Below are 22442 nucleotides of genomic sequence, written 5' to 3'. Positions count from 1 at the left end.
AGTTAACTCATTAGAAAAGATACTGATGGAAAAGATTGAAGGCAAAAGGAGAAGGGGTCGGTAGAGGATGAGATGGCTGGATGGCACCACTGACTCAATGGACGTGAATTTGAGCAAGCTCTGGGAGATAAGGGGCACAGAGGAGCCTGGTGTGCTACAGTCCACGAGGTCACAAAGAGCTGGATATGATTTGGCGACTGAACAACAACAACAAAAAAGACTGTTTCCAAAGCATAAATCATATTAACCACTCACAATTCAGTGTTGCTAGTGAAGCCAATGATTACTGAGAGGTACTGGTTGTTGCTCAGTTGCTCATTCATGTTTCACTCTTTGCAACTCCATGGATGGTAGAGGGAATTTATTCTTTAGAAGAATCTCTTATGATCTTATTACTCTTCTCTCTGTCTCTATCTGTATACATATGATTGAATCTGGTTCTCTGGAGAAAATTGGGGATACAGTTATTCATAGACATAATGGTTTCAAAACTTATATCATTAATATTGTTGGATATAATATAAAAATATTAGAATGTTTCAATATTATTTGAATAACAATATTAGTTATTTTGAATACATTTATTGCAATTATATGTTTGTAAGTTACACATTGTCTTGAATGTTCATAAAGGTAATGGTTACTATAATTGGCTTAGTTTTGTTTTTAAATCTGGCATTTTGAATTCATTTAAAAGTGGGGAAATATTCTCCATTAGTAGAGACTACTACAATTTAAAATTTTCTTTTTTTATCTTTTTCATTTTCCATCTATTGCTGTCATATTTAGTAATTTTGGACTTGATGATATTTTCTCTCTTACTCCAGGTTTTAACCTGTAGATTATAAAGTCAGTTATGTATTTGATTGTGTTTGATATAGTCCCTTTACTTACTAGTTAGATGTCTTAGCTAACTTACTTAAGCTTCCACAACCTATTTTCTCATTTACTAAGAGGGAATGATAGAAAATGTAGCTCAAAGAGCAGAGCCTATAGTAAGCACAAAAACACAAACCACCATCATCATCAACATAATACAATTATCATTGCTGTAATTAATTGAAAATATCATCAGTGGTTCACCTAAATCAGAATTTCATATGGTGTGTATACATACTTGTGCTTAGTTATGTCTGACTCTTTATGGCCCCGTGAACTATAGCCCACCAGGCTCCTCTGTCCATGGAATTTCCCCGGCAAGAGTACTGGAATAGGTTGCCATTTCCTATTCCAAGGTGTCTTCCCCAGCCTAAGGATCAAACCTGCCACTCTTGAGTCTCCTGCTTTGGCAGCTAGATTCTTTACCACTAGTGCCACCTGGGAAGCCTGTTCTCTAATCTTATCCACTATTTGGTTTATGCCTATGATTGTTCTGATTACAGTGAAATCAATTGGCTTGTATCTGTCTCACGAAAAGAGGCTTTATGTTATACAAACAAATTATATGTATTTTTAAAGAAGTATTATTATTATGTGAGAAATAAACTTTTTCTTAAGAAATGTAGATTTACAAGATCAATCTAACAATAATTAACTAGAAACTAATCAAAAGAATAGAAAGTCTTTTTACCATTGAATATCATTAGATTAGGGGAAAAAAAGTCGAAGACTCAAGCAGAGACTAGGCCCTGGTCAACTTGATCAGAAAAAGTTTCAGATGATATTTAATATATATCTATATAACCAAAATTTTTGTGAATTTTTTTTTAAAATGTACTTTTTCACTTCATATCAACATTTTAGTCTTGGTTGGCCTGTTACTTCTACCTTCTGCACTCCATGGTCATTGAAGTGAGGGAGTTTCTCCAATCATGCCAGAAATTGTTTCATTACTGTCAAACAATTCAACTTCATATTCCATAAGAGTTTCTGTTCTCTGCATCTTTTAGTGAATTATCTCTTTTTAAATGATAGTAGCTCCAGAAGGATGTCTATTAGTTCATTCAGTTTGATGGGCTATTCATTATTGACCTTACTATTATTATTATCATTTAATTCCCTAGTCTTGTACCAGAAACTGGACAATATGGGCTTTCCTTAGTTTTTCCCCTTGATTATGGACAGCAAAATGTTTAAGCAGCATCTTCCTTATATAAATACTACTAAACCAGATAATTTTAAACAATGGAATATGTTCAAGTACACATGGGTAAATTTTAAACAAAATTCTGAAAAATATCCAGAGTTCAGAAAATTATAAAAATTAATAGACAAAATTTTTTAAAAAATTGGCCATGTTGATTCCTAATAGTCAAGATATTAGAAACTGCAAATAATAACAAAGAAAGGGACTATTACTACAAGGAGGTTCCTTAGGGCCTCGAGTTTCAGCTAATAACTTAGAAAAAAACTGACACATTTTTTTCTGAATGTGTCACTGTGTAATTAGTACTACTTTAAAGTATAGCAACCTCAAATTTGTATGAGCTACATAAGGACATCAAAAAAATAATTTTAAAAGTTTAGAATTAAAAATAATTTTTAAAGTTGTAGAAAAAAAGATATTTGGACATTAAAATATTAGAGCATCACAATAAAAAACTAAAATTTCCTGTCAAAATAGCAATACTTTTAAGCTGAAACTCTACATGCTTATATACTACTAGTGCATATATTAATTGCTAGTATCTTTCAGGAAACAGACATGGTATTCAGAGACTTTCTTAATCTAATTATTTACCCAACCAGTAGTGGATGCCTGCCCCTGTTTGCCATGTGAAAAGTGATTTTTTTTTTTTTGACACATCATTTTGCCAGACAATGGGGATGGAGCACAATTAAATCTAGTTCAATTCGCATCTTTTATCCTTCATTTTTTATATCTCTTCTGCAATTGACTGTTCTCATGTGATTCAGTTCTGGCCAATAAATCAAGAAAATGTTGCTAGAGGTCTCAAGATTATTTCCTCCATGACCAAGGGAAAAGGGTATATTAAGAAGTATTCTGTCACTCTGATTAGCTCTTATACTTTCTGTGTTTGAATAGAGTTGTGTAAGGACATGAAGCCTGGAGATTGTACAGACACTTGGCAATCCTCAGGGAAAGATTAAGAGAATTTCTAAGAAAATGACATGGAAGCTTGATGTCACTTAGTCACCAAACTGCCTTCCTCTAGACTACTTTCTCCATGAGATACTTAAATATCTTTATCGTCTTAGGGATATGTCATATATCACATATATCAGATATATCATATATGTCATATATCACCATATATCACATTATGGTGAGGCGAGAATTAAAAAAAAAACAAACCTAGAAGTCACCTAATTACCCAATAAAGGTGCTCTAGCACACAAAATACATGCTATTTTATTAAAATGGGGTTTTAGAATTTTAATGGGAAAATGCTTATGATACATGTCTAAGAGAAAAATACAGAACACATCATTTTATAGATACATTATTCTAACCCCGTGAAAACCAAATAGAAATATTAAGAAAGGAAATATGGTTGTAGATAGTGGAATTATGAGTGACCTTCTTTCTCAGCTTCTTTTATTCCCATAATTCCCAAAGTCTTGTTTATGAGTATATGTTTTATTCTCACATGTTATAATCAGCAAAATAAGCCAACAGTTATTGTTATCAATGTTATTAAATGTTGAAATATTTACCTTACCATACAAAAGTAAGAATCTCTAAAAGTTTTCAATCTATTTAATGACTGATTATTATAATAGTGTACTATAGTTGCAGGGGTTTCCCTGGTGGCTCAATGATAGAGAATTTGTCTGCCAATGTGGGAGACGCAGGTTCTATCCCTGGGTTGAGAAGATCCTCTGAAGAAGGAAATGGCAATGCACTCCAGTATTTTTGCCTAGGAAATTCCATGGACAGATGAACCTGGCAGGCTGCAGTCCATAGGGTTGCAAAAGGGACAGACACAACTTAGCGACTAAACAGCGAAAATAATTCTAGTTGCAAAGAAAGATGTCAGCCTTAGAGAACAAAAATGTGTCTTTTTAAGTAAAAAACAGGGCAAGTTGGTAGTGAAAAAATTAGTAATGTACAAAATTGACTTATAAGCAAAAACTTAATTACCTACGGATGCTAAATAAATAATGTTGCAATATTAATCACAACAAAGTCTCTGAAATGTAATCTTAAGAAATAGCATCAACAGTCACATTATTCATTCACTCTTCAAAAGACATAATTTTATCTAGAGAGCTTGCTTTATTTGAAAATATTATCATAATTGAGTTTATTTATTTATTTTTTTTGAGTTTGTATGATTTACCATACCTATTTTTGGATTTTTTTTAAAGGCATCTGTTCATTTCGTAAATGTTTTCTCAGACATTCAATATGTATTTTACATTTCCTTCCCTTTGTTTTTCATATCATAATATCTCATTCTTTGCTGAGATTGGAGAAAAACTTCTAAAGATTTCAATCACCATTTGGAGAAAAACCATTAATGTACTTGATATTTGAAAGTGCACCAACTCTGAAAGTGAGATGCTCTGGGGGAGCATAAATGTTCTGCTCTGTATAAGAAGCTGACATCATCTTGGGGATGTTGCCAGCAGATATTTGAAGTGTCAAATGCTAAGGAATTTTAGTGTCTGCTGACAGGCTCTCATTTCTCTTACTCTGGCAAGTGTATGAAAAGACTAAAACAGAGAGTAAATAGTTTTTAGAGCTTCAAAAATGCTTTCCCAATATAATTAATGATTGAAATGGCTAATACTCATTTGTATTAACTAAAGATACACCTCAGAACACCTAATAATTATTCTAAAATGTGATGTGTAATAAATTACTTGTAATTTTAGCATTTCATGAGCTAATTCTACACTGAAAAAATCTTTGGAGCTCATATAACATCAAATCTGATTTTACAAATGAGGATACTGAAACCTATATTCTTAATAATTTATTCAAAAATCTTATATACTTTGCCTAATAATCTTTTTATTATATCACAATTGTAAAATTTGAAAATTTGACCGTATTCTGATCTTTTTAAACAAAATTGATGTTTTTCTCATGTCTTTAGAAACCAAAAAAACAAATAAGCAATCAAAAACTAATGGCCAAAACCTATTAATATACACTATGCACTACCTTATAGTTCTAAATTCCTATTATATTAAAAAGAATGAATTTCTATATAAGCTCAGCCTATTATATTAATATTAATGTATATTTCCAAGTTAACTATATAGTAAGGAATGCTTATATATTTATTTTCATTTCCTTTTGTACATGTAATGTATTTTTGCTTAACTTAAATATTTTTTCTTTGTAATATGTTACTGATTTTGAGTATTCAATATCTTTGTGAATAGTGAAACATTAAAAAAAAAGAAAAAATTACTCACTGCCAGACAAGATAATTACCTTCTCAGAGCCCAGTTATTAACTTATAAACTGAATTACCTTGCTGTATTTTTTAAAATTACTAAATCTATTTAATTTGGCTCATTATGGGACTAGTGAATGAAGAATATTGAAAGCAATATTTTGTCACATGGAACATGAATGTAATATAGAACCCCCTATCTCTTACCAAAAAATAAATTTGTCTGTACTGCCTCTATTTTATTATACTGTTATAATTTCAGAAAAAATTTACAGAAATGGCCCCCAAAGCTATAGTAAATCACATACACTCACATATACACACACTCATACAGTTTAAGATGAAACAATGTTTTAAGAAAGGAAAGTAAATAAGGATTATTTTTCCTGTAGGATAATACAAGATTTTTCTTTTCCATCACATGTTTGAAAATAGCTGTCTTTATTCATTTTTTTCTATTTAGTTATCTTAAATTTATTTTTAATTGGAAGATAATTGCTTTACAATGTTTTGATTTTTGCCATACAACAAGGTGTATGAATCAGCCAACTGGTTTTTTGAAAGATTATCCCCATTTAGTTTAATTAAAACATTTATCACATCACTCATTTCTCCTTTTTTTGGTGAGAACATTTAAGATCTACATTATGAGAAAATTTCAGTGTGATCATATAGTGTGATCAACTGTAGCCTTCATGTTTTAGCTTACATGTTTAGTCCTTATTCATCTTAGAACTGAAAATAGATGTTTTGAATATAGCTTTATTCATTATATTTTCATATAGCTTTTAATTTATAATTATCTGATCACTTTTTATATGTCTTTACTCCAGTGATAAAATGACCAGAAATAACTACTGGCACTTAAACTAATAATGTACTGTTTCCTCTGTGGCTCAATGGGTATAAAGTTTCAGTTACACCAGATGAGTAAATTCTAGGGATCTGCTACGCAACAGCACAGTGCCTGTAGTTAATATCATGGTGTCATGCACTCCAAAATTTGATACAAGGATATATATATCATGTTAAATGTTCTTATCACACACACACACATGCAAAACCTGAAACAAAAGGAAGACACAAGGGAATTTTGGGAGGTGTTGGATATGTGTTTTATCTTGGTTCTGGTCATGGTTTCCCAGGTGTTTTTCCTATGTCCAAACTATTCAACTTGTACGCATGAAATATGTGCCATTCTTTGCATATCAAGTACATCTGAACAACACTGTTGGGAAAAACCAAACAAAAACAAGAATTAAAGAATTAGATACTTACCCCCTGAATTTTCTTGACTGATATCTGAGTATATCATTGGTGCACGTGTGCATGTGTAGTCGCTCAGTTGTGTCCAACTCTTTGAGACCCACGGACCCATGCCACCAGGTTCCTCCGTCCATAGAACTTTACAGGCAAGAAGATTGGAGTGGGTTGCCATGTTTTGTTCTAGGGGATCTTTCTGACCCATGAATCGCACTCATGTCTCTTGAATCTCTTGCATTGGCAGGCAGGTTCTTTACTGTTGTGGCACCTGGGAAGCCATTGGAATATAAATCAACAAAAATCAAAGCATGTCTAAAATTGAGTTTTTGTTATGTATCAACTCCTTGAACTTCTCAGGTAAGTAGATTTTGTTGTGTAAGAAACAATCCCCAAATCTCAGTAGCTTAAAAAGCAAAAATTCTTACTTGTTGGTTGAAGTGTGTTTCACATTGCCTCCTTGGGAAAGAGGACTCCAGTCTTTGGGCCACTGTCAAATGTCATGCCACATGGACAATTTTGTACACATATGACACGTCACATCACTAATACTTCAGCTAAAGAACGTCCCTTAAGTCACACCTATCTTCCAAAAGACAGATACTATAATTCTTTAGAAGCAATGACACCAGTGTCTTCTACTACTTTTAGTAGAAAATAAAAATGATGTCTCTAAAAGAACAATCAAGGAATTTGTAGTTAGCATATTGTCTTTAAAAAGTCTAGCTTAGTAGCATGTTGAAAACTCTGGCCCTAAGATCTGAAAAGTATTAATTTAAATGCTTATGCCTTTTTTTTTTTGCTGAATATGTCTTTAAGAAATTTATTTAATATCTCTAAATCTCAGTATCCATCTATGAAAAATGTGTTAGTCCCTTGATGCCATATAAAATGATTATGAAAGTTAAATAAGACAATCTATGAAAAATGTATAAAATATAGTTTATATGTTACAATATGATGATAACACATCCCAGGTACTAAAATGACAACTGTGTGTGTGCTCCATTCTCTCCCATGGAGCATCTGCCTGAAATTCAGGAGACCTGGGGTCTGTCCCTGGGTTGGAAAGATTCCCTGGAGAAGGGAATGGCAACCCATGCCAGCATTCGTGCCTGGAGAATCAACATGGAAAGAGGAGCCTGGCGGGCTACAGTGCATGCAGTCATAGAGTTGGACACGACTGAGCAACTTTCACAAACACATAAGTTACTTCAGTTACTATTAGTTAATTGCAATTATTGTAATAATTAATTATTTCTTTGGAATTTCATGAAGGACTATATAGTGAATCCATGCTTCATAATGTGGATTATTCAGGGCTGCAACACAATAAATTGGGCAGATAAATTCAAAAATTATTTTTTTAGTTGCTATTATATGGAAAACATTTTATTAGATACAGAGAATACAAAGATATAAGCAATATTTGCTGTTAGTAACAATTTCAAGTAGCATTAGAGGCAGCACAATTAAGTGCTCTGATGAAGAATTATTAATATGTAAAAACCTTTAAAAAAGGCAAAAGGGAGAGCTATTTAACTTGGTTATCTGAAGAGGGAATTTTTAAACAGAAAAACTTGGAGCAAAATATAAGGCAGGAGGTCACTACAGATAGATATAAAAGTGATCACATTAAGTGTCTGTCACCTATTTCCTTTTCTTTGGAATTCTACCTTGTGTGATGCACAAATGATTGAGATTATCAGGTATGATAATAATATAAGTTTCAAATCTCAGTTAATATAGGGCGTATTTGGCATCTTCTAAATAGCAAAAAACAGGAGAATAAAAAGGATAATCTTGAAAATGACATTTACTAATTTTGTAGAAAAGTATTTAATTTGGAGTTCAAGTAATAAATATCACCCTCTTTTTACTTAAACTGATTTGAGTGTGATATTATTTATTAATATTGTATATTTACCTTATAAAATAGTAATTACACAAGAGATCCTCAATCTGCTCAAGAGATTTGTTCTCTATACAACAAGGTTTCATTCAATTAGTCATCACTGTTCTGGGAACAGCATTGTTGTTGGATGTCAGAGGTTGTCATGTATCCAATACTTATTACTACATTTTGCAGAGGAAAAGAAAGTAATAATAATAAATCTGAGGAAAAAAAATTGTGGATGAGTGAACTTGGGGATTTTGATTTGACAAAACATCCTAAAATTATTTTGAGTGTCTTGGTTTAGGCAAAATATTTTGTTAAAGAACATTTCTCATTGCTTTATCTTGTTAAATAAAATGGGAAACATGTGGTTATAATTGCTCACATATATCTTAGCAAAACATTAGTATAAAAAGTTCATGAATTCGGTGTAGATTTATGAGTTACATCCTTTTACTAAGGTTTTTATAACATTTTAACTGGGAATTGGGATTTAAAGAATGAGAGCTTTAAGCTATTTAGAGTCTATTGAAGTTCAACAAGATGGGGAATGACATGCTCATCAAATAATATATCAGTGGATTTTCCTATGTACAATAATTTTGAAGATGATTCATGAGCCAGTATGGAAAAATGTAAAAAGTTGAAACTGTAGTCACAAAGCATGAATTGAAATCGAAACTGTTTTTTTAATTTTCTAAGCGTCAGTTTCTCATCAGTATAATAGAGATTTGTGCTTCAAAGAATTGTTCTAAACATTATTAGTAAAATATATTAAAGTAATACATGATGCCTTGTACAGGGAAGGCACATAGAAGTTCTCTTTGAATTAAATGGTATGCCATGGAGTTTTGTAGATTAAAATTCAAAACTGTTGTTGTTCAATCACTAATTTGTGCTGGACTCTTTGAGACCATGGACTGTAGCATGCCAGGTTCCCTGTCCACTATCTCCCAGAGTTTGCTCAAATTCATGTTCATTGACCCGATGATGCCATCCAACCATCTCATCCTCTGTCACCCCCTTCTCCTCCTGCCCTCAATCTTTCCCAACATCAGCAACTTTTCCAATGAGTTGGCTCTTCTCATCAGGTGGCCAAAGTATTGGAGCTTCAGCTTCAGCATCGGTCCTTCCAGTGTGTTGAGATCCACACAGTCAAAGTCTTTAGCTTGGTCAATGAAGCAGAAATAGATGTTTTTCTGGAAATTTCTTGCTTTTTCGATGATACAACAGATGCTGGCAATTTGATCTCTGATTCCTCTGCCTTTTCTAAATCCAACTTGTACATCTCGAAGTTTTCAGTTTTTGTATTGTTGAAACCAGGCTTGAATGATTTTGAGCATAATCTTGCTAGCATGTGAAATGAGTGCAGTTGCACAGTAATTTGAACATTCTTCATCATTGCCTTTCTTTGGGATTGGAATGAAAACTGACCTTTTCCAGTCCATTGCTGTGTTTTCAAATTTGCTGGCATATTGAGTGCAGCACTTTAATAGCATCATCTTTTAGGACTGGAAATAGCAGCAGCTGAAATTCCATCACCTCCACTAGTTTTGTTCTTAGTGATGCTTCCTAAGGCCCACTTGACTTCACACTCCAGGATGTCTGGCTCTAGGTAAGTGACAACACCATCGTGGTTATCCAGATCATTAGACCTGTTTTGTACATTACTTCTGTGTATTCTTGCCACCACATTTTCTTAATCTCTTCTCCTTCTCTTAGGTCCTTACCATTTCCATCCTTTATTGGCCCATCTTTGCATGAAACCTTCCCTTAGTATGTCCAGTTTTCTTGAAGAGATTTCTAGTCTTTTCCATTCTATTGTTTTCTTCTATTTCTTTGCATTGTTCTCTTAAGTAGTCTTTCTTATCTCTTTGTGCTATTTCTTTGGAACTTTGCTTTCAGCTGAGTATATCTTTCCCTTTCTCCTTTGCCTTTCACTTCTCTTCCTTTCTCAGCTATTTGTAAGGCCTCTGCAGACAACAATTTTGACTTCATTTCTTCATCTTTCTTCATTTCTTTCTCTTGGGGATGGTTTTGGTCACTGCTTCCTGCACAATGGTACAAATCTCCATCCATAGTTCTTTAGGCATTCTATCTATCAGATTTAATTCCTTGTATCTATTTGTCACTTCCACTGTGTTATCATAAGGGATATGGTTTACATAATATCTGAATGACTTAGTGGTTTTCCCCACTTTATTCAACTTAAGGTTGAATTTTGCATTAAGGAGTTCATGATCTGAGCCACAGTCGGTTCCGAGTCTTGTTTTTGCTGACTGTATAGAGCATCTCCATCTTTGCTACAAAGAATATAATCAATCTGATTTCAGTATTCACCATCTGGTGATATCCATGTGTCAATTCATCTCTTGTGTTGTTGGAAGATGGTATTTACTATGACTAGTGTGTCTTCTTGGCAAAACTCTGTTAGCCTTTGCCCTGCTTCATTTTGTTCTCCAAGGCCAATATGTCTATTACTCCAGATATCTCTTGCCTTCTACTTTTGCATTTCAATCCCCTATGATGAAAAGGACATCTTTTTTTGGTGTTAGTTCTAGAGAGTCTTTTAGTTCTTCATACAACCGTTCAACTTTAGCTTCTTTGGCATTAGCGGTTGGAGCATAGACTTGGATTACTGTGATGTTGAATGGTTTACCTTGAAAATGAACTGAGAATATTCTGTCACTTTATGAGACTGCACCCATGTACTACATTTGGACCTTTTGTTAACTATGAGGGCTAGTCTATTTCTTCTAAGGGATTCTTCCCCACAGAAGTATTTAATGGTTATCTGAATTAAATTCACCCATTCCCATCCACTTTAGTTCACTGATTCCTAAATGGTCGATGTTCATTCTTGCCATCTCCTTTTTGACCACATCAAATTTACCTTGATTCATGGCTCTAACATTACAGATTCCTAAGAAATATTGTTCTTTGCTGCATCAGGCTTTACTTTCACCACCAGACACATCCACAACTGGGCCTCATTTCTGCTAAGGCTCAACCTCTTCATTCTTTGTTGCGCTATTTCTCTGCTCTTCCCCAGTAGCATATTGGACACGTACCGACCTGTAGGGCTCATCTCTCAGTGTCATATCATTTTGCTTTTTCATACTGTTCACAAGATTCTCGTGGCAAGAGTCCTGAAGTGGTTTGTCATTCCCTTCTCCAGAGAACCATGTTTTGTCAGACCTCTCCACCGTGACCCTTCTGTCTTGGGTGGCCCTACACGCCATGTTTTCATTAATTCTACTATGTAACTACTTATCCACTTACTTATCACACCTTGCAGTAAGATTTTCAATGTTTCCATTAATAGCTCTGTGGGGGAAGTATCCATAGTCAACTAAACTGTTGTGTATTAATGGACTGGTTGAGTAGTTGCTCAGTGGGCACCTCTTCTTCTCTTTTAAATACATTTGCAGCAAAGTTTTCCATTGAGCAGAACACGATGTATTGGTTACCAGTGCCAGAGTAGGACTCCAACTTCATGGAAAACAGCAAAGATCATCACAATACTAGCCACCAGGAGTCAAAGTCTTTTGCATCTTTGGTATCAAAAAATCAGCAAGTAAAAAAAAAAAAAAGTCACCAAAGAAAACTCAAGCAAGTATTGGTGGAACAATACTTTGAGTCACACACAGAAGAGAGAAAGATTAACTTCAATGGCGGTATAAATCCCTCACGACCAACAGGTGTCCCTGGCAGCAGGCACAGAGCAACTGGCCTATGTGTCCCCTCTCCCCATGTCCCAGCAGAAGGACTCTGACCCTTCTTCCTCTGTGAAGTCTGGAACACTGAACACTGGGATATGACTGAAGTCCACTGACATACACACTTCAGCAGAGCAAAGGAACACTATTGAGCATGAAAACAGAAAAGATATCTCTTGAATAAGCTGAGAATCCCCACTGTATAGGCTGTTCATTGCTTAGTAAGGAAATGTTCCATGCCCAGAGTCCATTGTTACTGAATGAGTTGAATGAGGGTCAACAGACTGTATACAAGAGAGTGTCATTCCCAACATTTTAAATTACATTTCAGCCAATAAAACCACCCAACAACACATTAATAAAAAAAAAAAGAAAAGGTTTATTACCAAGAAGAGCAAAAAATATATTTTATATGATAAATTGGGAGAATTCAGATGTCTGTTTATATCTCTTTTAAATAAATATTTTTAATCATGTAAAAAAGCTTAACAATTTAGCATACATAAAATTCGAACTCCGATTTAGAAGAGAAGTGAATCAATTTTCAGAAACGTGTTGCCTTGCTAAAGGATCTTAACTGAACAAATTTTAACATCTTCTTTTACATCTTTTTCATGTATGTAACCCCCATCAATATCACTGAACTCCCATTGATTTCAATATGGGCAATTTAATTGAAACTTCTGCATGCCCAACTCCTAGTAACATAAACTGAAGAAAAAAATAATTAGTTTCAGTGGGAGTTACATGAATGTACAGATGGAAGATTGGAGCCAAAGTTATGTTGCACATGTTTTTCACAGTTTTGATGGCCTCCCAAATTAGAATCAAACTCTTATAAAATGAGAATGTTAGGATACCTGTTTCTACTGTGTATATGTTAGGAGTCAGATGAGAGGTTGTCTTAACTTTCCGTAGCTTCAAACCATGTTTGTTTTTTTAATACACCCTGAGAAGCAGTGTATAGTATATGAAGACTGATCTTACTGCTTAAGAGAATATCTGGGTAAGATATCTCTGTTAGATAAAAGATTTTCTCATGTTTATTTTCTGAAGATGTTGTAAATGAAGTTAGGGACCTTACTGGAGCAGAAGTTTTGTTTAAAATAGACGCTAAACATAAAGTCATGCTTAAACCATGAACTATAAAACTAAACTGAATTGATACATTTTAATATGTTTTATTTTATTAAGCAAATTACTATTTATCTTAACCTTTTTCTTTAAGAAAAAATTTCATTTTAAAATTATAAAAATTTGCACTGGTAATTCCAAGTGTCCTTTTTGAGATTCAACAAAATATAATTTTTTTGTAAGAGGAGTCATTATTTTTGTCATGAGTAAGATGGTTAAATACAGACAAAACTAGAAGAAAATTTCAAACATGAAAATCTTTGTAATATAATTTATAAGGGCAAAGGCCCTGAGGAAATTGAAGTCATAGTCTATTGACACATAATATCTTCATTTTTAAAAGAAAAGTAATGAATACTATTAATTATTCCTTTGAACTTTGATAATACTTGCTTTAGACTATAAAATGCACAATAATCTTAGAATTAAATATATGGAGAAAACTGTTTGGATACAAAATACTATCCTATATAAAAGCAGTATGTAACCTTATTAATATGCAATTCTAAGCTTATTGCCCCCACCCCCCAAAAGATGCTTTTCTTGGTTGATGACTAGGAACCAAGTCATTTATAAAATAGAAAAGGCATAACATTATTTCTAAGAGGCTACTTTAATTAAAAGAAGTAAGGGTATTATTAAGAATGAATAGGATTTTAAAGCACTCAAATACTGAAGTAGAAAATGATAAATTGGCAACATAACAGAAAAAGTAAAATTATCTTCTCTTTGGTAGATCATAATTGGATATATATATTCAAATGAATAGCAATAGAGATGTTTTCTCTTGAGCCTTTCATATTAAGTATTCAAACCACTTATTTTGTCCAATACTAATATTTATTTTCTAAAAAATAAAAGTATTATTTTCTGAAAGCTGTGTTGAGAATTTTGTCTTCATGATATATATATATGCACACATATATAATATACATATAATATACATGCATCTCACACATTTATTTCCCTATAAAAACCAACATTTATAATAGAGTTCGTCTCTAATGTACTATGGGCTTTCCTGGTGGTTCAGTTGGTAAAGAATCTTTCTGCAATGCTGGAGAAATGGGTTTGATCCCTGAGTTGGGAAGATACCCTGGAGAAGGGCATGGCAACCCACTCCAGTATTCTTGCCTGGAAAATCCCCAAGGACAGAAGAGCCTGGTGGGCTACGCTTCATGGGGTTACTAAGAGTAAGACATGACTGAGTGACTAAGCATACATAATATAGCACAGGGAAAGCTTAATAATTATTCTAAAATGTTCTTCCATCTACCTTTACTCTTCTAGCTTGTCACATCAATCCTACTTGCTGCAAATCCTTGTACAGTTATGGTTTCTAACTAGTAATGCCTGGGAAAACAACCTTTCTTAGAAATCAAGAGTCAGAACCAAGTGTGGTGAGCTTGAGTTAAAAAATTTATGCTTTAACTGTTAGCTACATTAATCTCCAGCCAGCACACCTGAAACCTAAAACTAACTTCACATCCCAAATAAAAGTCTGTTAGCAGAAGACAAATAATTCCCCCGAGGACACAATTTCTTCAGAAGATGGAATTTGTCTTAAATACACGCTGATAATTCAAAGAAACTGTAACACATCTGCTTAGTTCTTTCCAAAGTAACTAATTACAAGCAGAAGATAGAGTAGAACATTTTGTGAAATGGTGGAAAACAGACCCATAATTCACAATTTCAGAGCACGTAAGTTGAGTTCATATCGTCTACTTACAGTTTTCACGAATACTCAACCAATAAATGAAATAATTTATGAAACAGTTTATTACTTTCTTTGTTTTGGAGTCTTAAAACAACGAAAGGAAAGGAATGGAGTTCCTTATACAGAATTTAATCTTGAACTGCTGTATAAACATAGGTTGGGGGTAGATGAAATTCACATGCAAAAAGCCAAATGTCTGGCCAGAGGAATAAAGAGTAAAATGAGTTGAATGCAAAGTTTATTGTGGAAGTCATTGTAAGGCAAAGAGAACCCTCTCAGAGTCTGGCTCAGTACCTGACAATTTCTTGAGAGAGGGAGGTAAAGAAGAACATTTTTCCCCTTAAGTTTTATGAGATGGTATATAAAAAATATTAAAAGGCTGGTGTGTTGTTTCCTTCAATAATATTGCTCATAGACCTGATTGCTGCTGAGGACCTACCACTGACTCTCAAGAAACAGTAAGATCAAGCCCTTATCTCCTTGGGACCAGAAGTCTTCATCTCAATATTCTTTTACTAGGAGATCATAAGCTTATGTGCTTTGGCCTGGTCCTTTACCTCTGAACTAGCTGTGAAAATCTTTTACAACCTGTAATCTTTGGCCATGATGCATTTTTACACACCAGTCACACTGGCTTAGGTTCACTATGGGATCTGGTAAAATGCTTCTGCACTAATGTTTTGTTTTGTTTAGTTTTGAATGATGAAGTCAATATTCAAACACAGGTTAGAGTTAAAATAGAAATCCTATAAAGGTAGGATAAATTTTCCTGAGTTGCAGTCTGATATGCAATATTTCCCGTGATACTTAGTACTCAACTAGTAGGCTGCCAATTGGAACATTTAATGAGGGTTGCAAAAGGCAGAATTTGTGGTATTTCTATCATTTAGAACCGTCATTTCGGGTAGTGAGTCTGAATTTTTGCAAGTGCCTCTTGAGACTATCTAAATGCTAGAACCTTGGAAGGAGATGATATGGAGAATTTTATTCAGATTGAATCACATTAAGACTCTGATTTATTTCTGGACCAGACTATGGTCCTAGATTCCTGGAATGCTGAAACTGGAAAATCTATCCGCTATCATTTAAATTGGCCATTTGCAAGTTTGGCTGAGTATTAGAATCACGTGGAAGAATTTTCTTTAGAGATCCCGGGGACAAGATACAGACCTAAATTTCCATTAGCTGGTATCATTGCATTAAACCATTCTCAAGAGTCAGAGGCTTAAAGTAGCTTCAAATTATTGCATTGTATAATTGTGTTGATGAGCTGAGGCTTAGCTTGGTGTTTTTGGTTTGTTTTTTGCTTCCCCCTACCCCACCCCCCTTTTTCCCCATGCTAGTCTCACTTGCAGCTTTTCCTTGGGAGCATTTAATTGAGAGCTGGAACTGGGTTGTTTGAGTGGCCTGTCTCCCCATGGCCTCTCCAGTACAGAGTCAGTAAGAGTGAGACTCAGAGTTTTGCATGCTATTTTATTTTTTTTCTTTTTGTTTTAATTTATTTTTATTATATGGAGGCTAATTACTTTATCACCAGATGGCCAACACTGAAATCAGATTGATTATATTCTTTGCAGCCAAAGATAGAGAAGCTCTATACAGTCAGCAAAAACAAGACCGGAAGCTGACTATGGCTCAGATCATGAACTCCTTACTGCCAAATTCAGACTTAAACTGAAGAGAGTAGGGATAACCACTAGACCAATCAGGTATGACCTAAATCAAATCCCTTATGAATATACAGTGGAAGTGAGAAATAGATTTAAGGGACTAGATCTGATAGACAGAGAGCCTGATGAACTATGGATGGAGGTTCATGACATTGTACAGGAGACAGGGATCAAGACCATCCCCATGGAAATGAAATGCAAAAAGGCAAAATGGTTGTTTGAGGAGGCCTTACAAATAGCTGTGAAAAGAAGAGAAGCAAAAAGCAAAGGAGAAAAGGAAAGATATTCCCATTTGAATGAAGAGTTCCAAAGAATAGCCAGGAGAGATAAGAAAGCCTTCCTCAGCGATCAATGCAAAGGAATAGAGGAAAATAATAGAATGGGAAAGACTAGAGATCTCTTCAAGAAAATTAGAGATACCAAGGGAATATTTCATTCAAAAATGGGCTCAATAAAGGACAGAAATGGTATGGACCTAACGGAAGCAGAAGATATTAAGAAGAGGTGGCAAGAATACACAGAACAACTGTACAAAAAAGATCTTCATGACCCAGATAATCACAATGGTGTGATCACTCACCTAGAGCCAGACATCCTGGAATGTGAAGTCAAGTGGGCTTTAGAACGCATCACTATGAACAAAGCTAGTGGATGTGATGGAATTCCAGTTGAGCTATTTCATATCCTGAAAGATGATGCTGTGAAAGTGCTGCACTCAATATGACAGCAAATTTGGAAAACTCAGCAGTGGTCAAAAAATTGGAAAAGGTCCATTTTCAAAACAATCCCTAAGAAACGCAATCCCAAAAAATGCTCAAACTACCGCACAATTGCACTCATCTCACATGCTAGTAAAGTAATGCTCAAAATTTTCCAAGCCAGGAAATTTTCAGCAATACGTGAACTGAGAACTTCCAGATGTTTAAGCTGGTTTTAGAAAACACAGAGGAACCAGAGATCAAATTGCCAACATCCGCTGGATCATTGAAAAAACAAGAGAGTTCCAGAAAAACATCTATTTCTGTTTTATTGACTATGCCAAAGTCTTCGACTGTGTGGATCACAATAAACTGTGGAAAATTCTGAAAGACATGGGGATACAAGACCACCTGACCTGCCTCTTGAGAAACCTGTATGCAGGTCAGGAAGCAAGAGTTAGAACTGGACATGGAACAACAGACTGGTTCCCAATAGGAAAAGGAGTACGTCAAAGCTGTATATTGTCACCCCGCTTATTTAACTTATATGCAGAGTACATCATGAGAAACGCTGGGCTGGAAGAAGCACAAGCTGGAATTAAGATTGCCGGGAGAAATATCAATAACCTCAGATATGAAGATGACACCACCCTTATGGCAGAAAGTGAAGAAGAACTAAAGAGCCTCTTGATGAAAGTGAAAGAGGAGAGTGAAAATGTTGGCTTAAAGCTCCACATTCAGAAAACTGAGATCATGGCATCTGCTCCCATCACTTCATGGGAAATAGATGGGGAGACAGTGGAAAGTGTCAGACTTTATTTTTTTTTTTTTTTTGGCTCCAAAGTCACTGCAGATGGTGACTGCAGCCATGAAATTAAAAGATGCTTACTCCTTGGAAGGAAAGTTATGACCAACCTAGATAATGTATTAAAAAGCAGAGACATTACTTTGCCAACAAAGGTCCATCTAGTCAAGGCTATGGCTTTTCCAGTGGTCGTGTATGGATGTGAGAGTTGGACTGTGAAGAAAGCTGAATGCCGAAAAATTGATGCTTTTGAGCTGTGGTGTTGGTGAAGACTCTTGAGAGTACCTTGGACTGCAAAGAGATTCAACCAGTCCATCCTGAAGGAGATAAGTCCTGGGTGTTCATTGGAAGGACTGATGCTGAAGCTGAATCTCCAATATTTTGACCACCTCATGTGAAGTGTTGACTCATTGGAAAAGACCCTGATGCTTGGAGGGATTGGGGGCAGGAGGAGAAGGGGACGACAGAGGATGAGATGGCTGGATGGCATCACTGACTCAATGGGTATGAGTTTGAGTAAACTCGGGGAGTTGGTGATGGACCTGGAGGCCTGGCGTGCTGTGATTCATGGGGTCACGAAGAGTTGGACATGACTGAGTGACTGAACTGAATTGAACTGAACTGAATTACTTTACAATATTGTAGTGTTTTTTGCCATACTTTGACAGGAATCAGCCATGGCTTTACATGTGTTCCCCATCCTGAACCCCCCTCCCACCTCCCTCCCTATCCCATCCCTCTGGGTCATCCCAGGGCACCGACAGAGACAGACCCGATGACTTGTCTCATTTGCATGCTATTTTAAAACACACTTTTTATAAGTGATCTTCATTCACTGCAAGAAGTGAAGATCAGTAAGGAAATGAAAATGTGTATTCAGACAGATTCAATGACATAAATGTAGCATCACAGCTGGTTAATGATATGCCCAGCCTAGACTTAGATCTTTGAAAAGTGGGGGCATAGCCTTGTTTATCACATTGATAGCTTTTGGTGAACAATGTTGGATTCCTGATCTTCAAAGAAGATTTAGCTTCAGGACCAAAGATCAGGCTTGGACACTCAGGGCTCTTGTGTGGGAGTAGTTTTATTTCAGTGAAAAGGGACAGGGGAAGCTTCTGACATAGACATCAGAAGGGAGTGAAGAGTGCCCCACTTGCTAGTTTTAGCAAGGGAGCAATATACTTTTTTAAATTGATTATTACAAGAAATCAAAAGAATGTCTCAATGTTAATGATTTTACCAGTCCCACTCCCACAATTTGCATAATAAGATAACAGAATTAGAATTTAACAATACAAAGATTTTTATCAGAACCACTCCCATAATTTACATTTTAAGATAACAGTATTAGTCAGAAGGTTTTCAAGAAGGAGAGATTGTCTTTAAGCATGATACATAGTTGCTATAAAATCCTGCAGTTCAGTTCAGTTCAGTTGCTCAGTCATTTCCAACTCATTGCCATTCCACAGACTGCAGCATGCCAGGCCTCCCTGTCCATCACCAACTCCCAGAGTTTACGCAAACTCATGTCCATTGAGTTGGTGATGCCATCCAACCATCTTATCCTCTGTTGTCCCCTTCTCCTTCCTTCAATCTTGCCCAGCATAGGGTCTTTTCAAATGAGTCAGTTCTTCAAATCAGGTGGCCAAATTATTGGAGTTTCAGCTTCAACATCAGTCCTTCCAATGTATATTCAGGACTGATTTCCTTTAGGATGGTCTGGTTGGATCTCCTTGCTGTCCAAGGGACTCTCAAGAGTCTTCTCCAACACCACAGTTCAAAAGCATTAATTCTTCTGCACTCAGCTTTCTTTATAGTCCAACTCTCACATCCATACATGACCATTGGAACAACCATAGTCTTGACTAGACAGACCTTTGTTGGCTGAATAATGTCTCTGCTTTTTAATATGCTGTCTATGTTGATCATAACTTTTCTTCCAATGAGTCTTTTAATATCATGGCTTCAGTGACCATCTGCAGTGATTTGGGAGCCCCCCAAAATAAAATCTGCCACTGTTTCCAATGTCCCCCCATCTATTTCCCATGGAGTGATGGGACCAGATGCCATGATCTTAGTTTTCTGAATGTTGAGCTCTAAGCCAACTTTTTCACTCTCCTCTTCCACTTTCATCAAGAGACTTTAGTTTTTCTTCAATTTCTGTAATAAAAGTGGTGTCGTCCGCATATCTGAATTTATTGATATTTCTCCTGGCAATCTTGACTCCAGCTTGTGCTTCCTTCAGCCCAGCATTCTCATGATGTATTCTGCATATAAGTTAAATAAGCGGGGTGACAATATACAGCCTTGATGTACTCCTTTTCCTATTGGGAACCAGTCTGTTGTTATACGTCCAGATCTAACTGTTGCTTCCTGATCTGTATATAGATTTCTCAAGAGGCAGGTCAGGTGGTCTGGCATGCCCATCTCTTTAAGAATTGTCCACAGTTTGTGGTGATCCACACAGTCAAATATTTTGGCATAGTCAATAAAACAGAAATAGATAATTTCTGGAATTCTCTTGCTTTTTCTTTGATCCAGTGGATGTTGGCAATTTGATCTCTGGTTCCTCTGTGTTTTCTAAAACCAGCTTGAATATCTGGAAGTTCATGGTTCAAGAGTTGTTGAAGCCTGGCTTGGAGAATTTTGAATATTACTTCACTAGCATGTGAGATGAGTGCAATTGTGCAGTAGTTTGAGCATTCTTTGGCATTGCTTTTCTTTGGGATTGGAATGAAAATAACCTTTTCCGGTCCCAATATTTAGTACAGAGTTTAAACTAAGTTGTTTTGTTGTGCAACCATCAGCTCTGAGCTTAAATTAAAAAAAAAAAAGTTTTATGTGACTAAGACTAAGGAAAGTAGAGAAAAAAAGAAAAAAAGATGTTGTTTTTTCTCCTCCTTGAGAATGTCAGATGCCTCTCTCTTCCTTGGGGACCCTGGACTCCTTATCACCCTACCTAGAATTTGACTCTCTCATTACCAGCCCACCCCTGCCCCGACCCTGCTTTTAGGATAATTATGTTGCCAAGGGAAAGAGGTGTCATTTTCATCCCAAAACTACTTCCTGTGTTGAGGGGTGTTGTCCCTAAATTGTTGAGGCAGCATATTCTCCTAACCCTCATATGGAGGGTCTCTGATCCAGGGGGCCCCAAGTAGTAGTTGGAGGAGGCTGCGGCACTCTTAGGAGCCTGGATATCCATTTGTAACTTAAAAGCTTTCATATGGTTAGAAACAAACCCAGTTACACAGTTACAGTTGCAGGGAGCAAACAATAAAAACAGAACAATTAGAATTATTATGATTAAGATAGCTTTCTACCACGGGGAGCTAGTTAACATTTCGCAAAGTAAGGTGACTGAGGCTTCAGGAGAATCCATAACCTGAATCGTCTTGTTCATGTGTATGGTAATGCAAATAACTTTATCATATCAGGTGTATATGTACAACATTGGGTATAAATGGCACAAGTTCCTCCTTGTGTGGCTGTTAAGGCCAATCTGTTTTGTAAAACCACCTTTCTATTTGTATTTGTTTGGCATTAAGGGCTGAAATAGCTTTTCTGAGAATCTTGTAAAGCCTGTTGAGTAAAGTTAGAGCATCAACTCATAGCATGACATCTGTAGTTCTCAGAGAGGGAATGAGTATTGCAGCCAGATAATCATACCAGTGAAAAAACAGACCTTGCCAGTGAGTTCTAAGGTGTCGCATATGAGCAGGCTTCTCTGGAAGCTCTGAAAATATGAAGCCATGAATAAAAGCTAGACTTAGCATGCATCTCCTTATCCAGCCAGGGGGAAGCCATGCCCATAGGTAAGAGTCAGATATCCAGTTTGGAGCCCACCATCATGACTGAGGGATCCATTCCCAATGAGTTTCTGGCCAGGCAAAAGGAGGACCTGAACTAGGATTGGAAAGCACAGGAATGATTACATTGCAAATTTCTTGAGATGAGATCCCAGTTGTTCCTAATCACTATAATTAGACTTTGCCTCTAAAACCTGTTCAGACGTAATCACAGTGTAACCTGCTTTCCACTTCCCATTCTGAACAAAAGAACTGCCATCTGTAAATATATCCATGTCAGAATTGCCTAATGGGGTATCCATTAGATCTTTTCAAGCTGCATAGTTTAAAGTTAGGAATTGGGAACAATCGTGATCGGGTTTTCATCTTCCTTTTCAGGAAGTAAAGTGGCAGGATTTAAGTTTCTGCAAACTTTAAG

Source organism: Odocoileus virginianus, chromosome 24 (assembly GCF_023699985.2).
Source record: "Odocoileus virginianus isolate 20LAN1187 ecotype Illinois chromosome 24, Ovbor_1.2, whole genome shotgun sequence".
Lineage (NCBI taxonomy): Eukaryota > Metazoa > Chordata > Mammalia > Artiodactyla > Cervidae > Odocoileus > Odocoileus virginianus.
This window is presented reverse-complemented; position numbering follows the sequence as displayed.